This window comes from Amblyomma americanum, chromosome 4 (genome assembly GCF_052857255.1).
Source record: "Amblyomma americanum isolate KBUSLIRL-KWMA chromosome 4, ASM5285725v1, whole genome shotgun sequence".
Lineage (NCBI taxonomy): Eukaryota > Metazoa > Arthropoda > Arachnida > Ixodida > Ixodidae > Amblyomma > Amblyomma americanum.
The window spans coordinates 215,069,579-215,076,726 of record NC_135500.1 but is presented as its reverse complement, the minus strand read 5'-3'; positions in this window follow the sequence as shown (position 1 = coordinate 215,076,726).

Here is a 7,148-nt window from a genome sequence, read left to right as displayed (position 1 = left end):
CGGGTGGGCGTCGCTACATGCATGCAAGTCACAACTTGGACTGCTAGGAACCACCTAGAAAAAGAATTACTGAGGGAGGTTGAAAATCACGTGCTCCGATTGACAGCCTAAAAGACTCATTCTGAAACAGCGCAAACAAGACAAGGACGAAGGAAACGTACAACACGAGCGCTGACTTACAACTGAACTTTATTGAGCACAACCTGCACAATATATAGGGAGAAAGTGGCAGATGTAATCATTAGCAGTCGACGTCATAAGGTGTAAAGGGCCATAAAAGCGATAAAAGCGTAAGAGGGTGGTAAGGATAAAACATGATAAAATCTCAAAAGAGATGGTAGAAATGAACACAGCACAATGGTTGGTATACGTAGCGGATAATGTCACATGGTGTAGAGTCATAAAAACGAAAAATACCTATGTAACAAAGAAAAACCGATAAAATCTAAAAAGTGAATGGGTATGAAGGTGACAAGGCTTTGCTGACGACTGCAATAACTTTAACATTAAAATTAATAAAACGCTGACATGATTGAATTTGGCATTAACATATTCTTCTAAGAAGGCAAGTATACTCCTATCCAATACACACTGACACACTTGCTCAAAGGGGAAGAGGTAATCGAAGAGCACATATCCTCAATAATAATAATAATAATAATAATAATAATAATAATAATAATAATAATAATAATAATAATAATAATAATAATAATAATAATAATAATAATAATAATTGGTTTTGGGGGGAAAGGAAATGGCGCAGTATCTGTCTCATATATCGTTGGACACCTGAACCGCGCCGTAAGGGAAGGGATAACGGAGGGAGTGAAAGAAGAAAGGAAGGTATCCTTTTTTTTCGAAAGGAACTTCATTTCTTTGTCTGCTAAAAGCGCAGACGGCGCACTAACACATGTGTGTTTATTAAAATTTATGTTAAAGGCTTCAATCACTTCCCTAGTTGATCAGCGTGGCGGCCTATGACTCTGCATTGTTCGAATTCTGGCCAGCAGGCGCTGCAGTTTTCTATATGGGCTGCTATATGTCCTTTTTCCCCTTTTTGCACATCTTTGTTATGCTCACGCAAACGGTCATTAATGCACCTGTCCGTCTGTCCAATGTATTTGTCATCGCATGTTAAGGGGATTGAAGAAATCACTTCCTTTTCTCATGGGACGAATTGTTTCTGATAACTAGTCCTGCATGTTCTTGCTGTCCTGGGAGAAGGGTTAGCACGATTGCAGATGTGATTGCAGATTGCAAACATGCGGTGAGAAATACATTGGACAGACGGGAAGGTGCATTAATGACCGTTTGCGTTAACATAACAAAGATGTGCAAAAAGGGTAGAAAGGACATATAGCAGCCCATGTAGAAAACTGCAGCGCCTGCTGACCAGAATTCGCACAATGCAGAGTCATAGGCCGCCACGCTGATCAACTAGTGAAGTGATTGAAGCCTTTATCATAAAATTTAATAAACACTCCTGTGTCAGTGCGCCGTCTGTGCTTTTATCAGACAAAGAAATGAAGTTCCTTTTGGGAAAAAAAAAGATACCTTCGTGAGGATATGTGCTCTTTGATTACCTCTTCCCCTTTGTGTAAGTGCGTCAGTGTGTATTGGATAGGAGTGAACTTGCCTTCTTAGAAGAATTTGTTCAATTTGCTGTTCGCGCATGCTAAACTCAATCATGTCATCGTGTTATTGATTTTAATGTTACGGTTATTGCAGTCATCAGAAAAACCTTGCCACCTTCATATGCCATTCACTTTTTAGGTTTTGTCGGTTTTTCTTTGTTATAGATGTATTTTATCGTTTTTATGACCCTTTACACCATGTGACATTATCCGCTACGTAGTCAATCATTGAGCTTTGTTCACTTTTACCACCTCTTTTGAGATTTCATCGTGTTTTATTCTTACCACCCTCTTACTCTTTTTATCGCTTTTATGGCCCTTTGCACCTCATGACGTCGACTGCTTCTGATTACATCTGCCACTTTCTTCCTATACATAGTGCACGTTCTTCTCAATAAACTTCAGTTGTAAGTCAGTGCTCATGTTGTGCGTTTCCTTCGTCCTTGCCTTGTTTTGCGCTGTTTTAGAATGAGCACCTGCCAGCTCGCCCAGGCTTCTACTTCGGGCTTAAAGAATACTCAAGGCGAGTGATTGGTTTTTGCTAGACGGTGAGCACGGTGTGATCTTGCGGGATTTTAGATAGAGGTGGCATAGACCTAATTAACAGAAGAACTACAGAGAATGTTCGCTACATTCGAATCAGTGCAAAAGCACGGATTTTCGTTGCGTAGAATACGACGAAGAGCGGGCAGTGCTGCGGGACGGAGCGCTCGCGCCAAGCGAACAGACAACGGACGATTTTGCTCAGGGTTGGTACCCATCGGATTGGTGCTTACGGACGAAAAATTGTTCGATGACGGTTTTGAAATGGCTTACGTTAGGGTCAAAAGATGGCGTCAGCGGGGGAAGATAGTTCCAGTCGATGGCTGCCCTTTAAAAAGGCATCTGATAAAGGTCGTCGTTCGGCCATGTGGTGGATAAGCCACCGCGTTATCGGAGATGTGGATGGAGGTCGAGGGGATTGGCATGAGGACTGCGATTCTAGGGGATAAGGCATGATAGAATTCATGAAACAAGCAGGGTCTAGATATTTTGCGGCGAGCTCGGACGCTTGGATGACCGGTTTCAAGTTTTAGATTAAGGATGCTTGTATCGCGAGAGTAAGCAGAAGAGATAAACCTGGCTGCATGGTTTCCAGTCGATTCAATGGTAGCGATTAGGTTATGGTGTTGCGGTTCCCATCATGCGCATTCGTTCTCCAGTTCACGCCTCACAAGGGTCACGTATGCTAGTTGCTTCACGTGGGAAAGCAAATGACCTAAATTATGTCGAAGGAAGCCAAGAGTGCGGTTCACACCGTTACAAACATTTATGATGTGAGGAAGCCATTTCAGACTACTGGAAATGTGAACATCTATATATTTTTCAAACTGGAGACTGAAGAAATATGCGTCCCTTTCAGTAAGTAGTAGTTTAAAGGATGACACTGAAGTCAGTGGAAAGTAATTGCGGCTGTTTGGTTAGTACTAAGAGTGATTAACCAATTGCGACACAATTCCTCGACTTTTTTCTAGCCAGTTCTGAAGAGCTAAAGTGACAATAGGGTAGATAACGCCCTCGTCGGCAAGAAGACGGACATTAGAGCAGACGCAGCTCGGTAGGTCATTACATGTACAAGAAAAAGAAGATGGCCAAGATTTGCATCTTGGTGTACACCAGGAGCGATGGGAACGAAGCTCGGTGAATAATCATTGGCATAAACAAGCTGCAAGCGATTAGTGAGAAAAATCTTTGATCCAGTAAAATACAAAAGTGTTTAAGTTTATTCCCGAAAGTTTTAATAAGAGTCGCTTGTCGGGAACATTATCAGAAGCTTTTTTCTAAATAGAGGAAGCGTGCACTAACGGGGACATTTGTCCAAGTTAGGACTAATATCGCTTAGAAGCAATGGGAGTGAAGTGTCGCGGGACAGGCCTTTCTGAAAGCCGTGCTGATTGGGGTGAAAAAAGCTGATGGCTTGTCAGATGTTTATGGCATGAGAATAAGTATCTGTTCCATGAATTTTGAGCGCACACTTGTGAAAGAGGTGGGACGATATGGGTTACCTGAGCCTTTCTTTTGGACTGAAACGACCTTGCCTACATTCCAGTTTTGAGAGACTGTGCCACTTCATAGATACTGCTGAAAGATGTGTGCTAGAATTTTGCTAGTTACATATTTAGTGTTTTTCAGACCCCTTGACTTGATGCTTTCAATGCCTGCAGATGACGTAAGCTCAAAGAATAGACAATGCTTGTGATGCCGTGAGGTGTAAACGGGATATCAGCATTGCTCGAATGATGTAAAATTGAATAGAGAGGGAGGCTATAGTACCGGTTCCATGAGTAAACATTACACTGAAAGTGCAATTTAGAACCTCAGTCACATCGCAGCCAGATAAACAAATTCCTGACTTTTCAGTTAGAGATACAGATGCTCTCTAGCGTTTCGGGTTAATAATCCTCCAGAACTGTTTCGGGTTGCTGCGGATTAATAATGGCAGTGTTGATGCAAAGAAGAAACGCTCAGATTTTATTAGTAGCAAGCTGAAAACCTGTTGATGGGGAACGATACCTCTGCTATGCGCGTAAACTGTTAATTAATTTCGCAGCTTTGAATTATCTTTTTGCTTTGTTTTTGAGCTGCTTAAGAGCTGGCGTAAGCCACGGTAATCAAGAGCAGTCACGAGTCTTCATAACAGGGATGCACTCTGTGATTAGGGCTTGCATTTTTTTTTCAAAATTTTCCAGTTTAATTCAACTGTGTGTCCTCTATGCCCTGAAATTGAAATGAATCGCAGAAATCGCTAAGCTCAACATTCGAAGATGTGTAATCACCTTTTTCGTAAAATGAGATGAATTTAGTGTTGGCGTTATGACGTTAGCGCAGGATGCACCGAAATTTTTCGTGAATTAATGTGTGGTCGCTGGAACCTTATTATATTTTATTTTTATTTATTTTCTTCCAGTAACCCTTGCGTGATAACAGGAGTGCAATCACGCGGCCAACTGCGGTCTTTGTTGCGTTTGTAAGGACGTTTAGCTTCGGCTGAAACGCAGTGGTATAGAATTTTGTTAAAGATGGCAGGCATGGTATCAACATTCGTGCTGATGTGCCGGCGGCGATGTTGGTTGGTTGATACGGTGCACTCTTTTTTTTCGCCTTGTCGGATTCCTATGCAACGTGTGCGTGCAATATCTAGAACTGGCCGCGCGACTTGAGATAGTGCGTGGACAATCTCAACAATGGGTCTGCTATGTCGTCCGGCTCGGACGGTGTTAAGGGACGCAGCACGAGCCAGTGAACCTTTATGCTGGGCCCTCGCATTGGTTGGGTCATATAAAAAAAAACCGACACGTCGTCACTGGATTTTCGTAGCTTGATTGTAGGAAGGAGTGCATGTAGATTCAGCATGTGAAAATGACAGGTCTTTCTTGTAACGTCTTCCGGTCTCTGTTGCTGAAGCCAGTCCTATTGAAGCAATATTCGAACCATTGCGAGACGTCTTAACTAAAACGGTTTAACACTTAGCCCAGAAATTGCACAGCGCTCCTTTTTTCAATACCAATTTGTATCTTAGAAAGAGGGAAAGAGCACATAGTTGTTCGGCCTGCTTTGCCCTTGACATCAAAGACAACAGTATATATTTAATGCCCTTTTGCTTTCATGTAGCACGAGCTACCAACGGCACGAAGCCGACAACTCGTCAGACATGATGGCTCTGCTTAGCCACAACACGGGGGACCAGCCGTTCCTTGTAGTAATAACAAGCATTTAACTTACCGTTGTACATTACGCAAAGCAAAATACAACTACTGGCTTAGAGAAGGAAATGATAGACTAATATTCTAGCTTATAGTACTCACTTCCAGGTGAAGCCCGCCGCGGTGGCTTAGTGCCTTTGGCTTTCGGCTGCTGATCCCAAGGTCAGGCAAAATACAAAAAAACTCCCACGTGCTGTGCTGTAGCAGCCCACGGTAAAGAACCCCAGGTAGTTTATTTAATCCGAAGCACTCCACTAAGGCGTCCTTCATAGCCCGAGTCGCTTCGGGGCGTTAAAACCCCCATATTCAAATCATTCATTCATCTCCAGGTTAAATTTGGGTCACTGACCAAGTCAAAAACAAACGTCATTTTATATCATCCGATGTAGACGGATGTGCATGACTGCACATCCGTCTATATCGGCGAAACCGGGAACTTCCAGCGACGAATGAAAGACCATCAAGGCGACGTAAGGAACCATCGCGCATCAAAGAACGCTATCGCCAAGCACGTGCAGACCACTGGCCACGAGATAGCCTGGGACGAGGCGGAGATTATAGCCACAGAAAGAAATAATTTGAACAGACTGCATCTAGAATCATTAGTCATCCAGACGACGAAAGATACTTTGAACAGGAATCAAGGCTCTCTTCATCATATCTACGCAAAAAGATTAGGAACAATCCTGAAGACTATATAATCCCGCCTTCTTCTTTGACAGTCTTATTGTGAACAAGGGTCCCGTACGGGACCCGAAACGTCATTTTCGTTTGTTTTTGACTTGGTCAGTGACCCAAACTTCACCCTGTTATTATGCTTCATCCTGACCAGACGGTATTCCGTCGAACGTTAGACTATCTCCAGGTTAAGCGCACGATGATCCCCATTGCACTGTGTGGTTTGAACATAATAGCCGCCCTCGCTTTTATAGTTACGGTGTATGAAGAGCTGTGAGAATTTTATTAACCGTTTAGTATACACAAGAATATAACTATAGCTGAACCTTCACTAACAGAAGGCAAGTAACCGAAAGGAACGCATATATGTAGGAGTCGGTGGGCGTTCATTCGAACAAATATATTGTTTCTTGTTATCACAAAAAAGCAAGAATGTTGAGAGCAATATTTATGGAGTCCACAAGCGGAGCTCATGAGCCGTTCTTTCAGGGACAAAAGCCTCCGGAACGCGTGGGCGGCAACCAAAGCCCATAGTTTTGTTAGCAGCCGCTGGCTCGAGAGCCGAATTCTGGATGAGCATTCGCGTGATCTCTCATGTGATAGGGAAATCGGAATTTCGATGGCGGACATAACAACTATGCGCCTAGATCGCAGTCCGTTCGTCCTGGTGGCTTTTGTCCTCAATAGCATGTAATGCATAGTTTGTACCACCATAACTATTAAGGATGACCAAAAGATGTACGCCTTGTTCACTTTGTCTGCTTGCATATTTATTGCGTGATCCATACCCACTTGCCCAAATAGTCATTATAGCTTGGTTCTAGGCGTCTACGTCAAAGCAGTCACATTGGAGGGCTCTGAGAAGAATAAAGCGTTTAGGCGGCGATTTCAGTAGAACTAGTGGTGTATATAGGTGCGCTTTCTGGATCTCCCACGGTGTGTTAATCTCTGTTTTCTTTCATGGCAGGGAGAGGTTGGTCAGTTGGTTCTTTATAATCACAAAGTGAAGAAAGGAGGGAACACATGAGGGTGCTTGCCAACGTTTTGACAAGAGGACTTGTCGAAGACAAAAGCAAGTCCGCTTGCCGAA